Consider the following 1,296-nt stretch of genomic DNA (forward strand, 5'->3'; position numbering starts at 1 on the left):
TTTGCTAATATTACCTATGCAGTCCACATTGAAAAGGAAAAAAGGTGTCACTCTGCAAACTTTGATTGATTCAGAATTCTCAAAATGGGAAACGATAAATGGTAATTGTGACGAATGTAACAGTATCGTTCTGAAAAAGAAAACCGCAATTGAATCGACTTCATCCGTCTTACAATTAGTAATACAGCTCAATTTACATACTTTTATAAACGGTGTTTCTAAAAAACTTATCGACCATCGAATTAACGCCGTACCGACGAGTAATGTCACGATTAATAAAAGAAAATACAAGGTAATAAGTGCTATATTTCACGAGGGCGAAGAAATGAATCGTGGTCACTATACGTGTATGTTGAGAACAGACAAACAATCGGAATGGTGTTACTGTACTGATTTACAAGTTATCAAGAAGAAATGGCCCAGAGGAGCATATATGTTGTTCTTGGAGCAGATTAAGTAAGGATTAATTAATCTGCTCCAAGAACATAACGGAATTCTTAGAATATAACGGAATTCTTTGAGTACGTTTACGTGAACCGAAATAAATTTTTCAGAATATTGTAACAATTAATCGTTTGCTTTGGCGCTGTATAAGTCTGGATCTGCAATAGGATTTTAAGCCTTAAGCCATAAGAAATGAGCGACTGACAGTCGCTTATTCTACTCGGATTCGACTGTAATTGGTCAATTTCTTACGACTTACGGCTTAAAACATTTATTGTAGATCCGGGGTAAGGGCTGCTGTAAGCGCGCCGAAATAAAGCGTCGGTTGCTCTGTCGCAGTATTAATGTTGCCATTAGGGGCCATTTCACACAAACTTGCAGAGCCGCATAACCATATGCATAAAGAAAATTATTCAATCACATTTCTGTCATACAGACAAATGTAAACTATGATTGGATGATTTTCTTTATGCAAATATGTTTATATGAGTATGCAGGTTTGTGTGGAATGCCTATGACGCTGCATTACTATTTCGACTGTTGTAGCACAAGGGCTGCCGGAAGCGCCGAAATAAAACATCGGCTGCTCTGGCACTGTATGAAGGCTGTCTTAAGCCTTGTCTACAATACACGGTGTAAGAAGTAACAGTACTTTTTACTCCGTGTATTGTAGACGACGCCTTAGTAGAATAGGCCTATTGAGGAAACCACTTAAAAAAAACGCATCTATATTAGTACCTCTAGGGTAATGTGGAAAACTAGTATAATTAAAACTTTCAATATAATTTTATGAGGGACTACGTGAAGATTTTTCTCTTCCTCGCAAACAACAAAAAAGTATATTTATACATC

The sequence above is a fragment of the Trachymyrmex cornetzi genome, unplaced genomic scaffold, assembly GCF_001594075.2.
Source record: "Trachymyrmex cornetzi isolate Tcor2-1 unplaced genomic scaffold, Tcor1.1 scaffold766, whole genome shotgun sequence".
Classification (NCBI taxonomy): domain Eukaryota; kingdom Metazoa; phylum Arthropoda; class Insecta; order Hymenoptera; family Formicidae; genus Trachymyrmex; species Trachymyrmex cornetzi.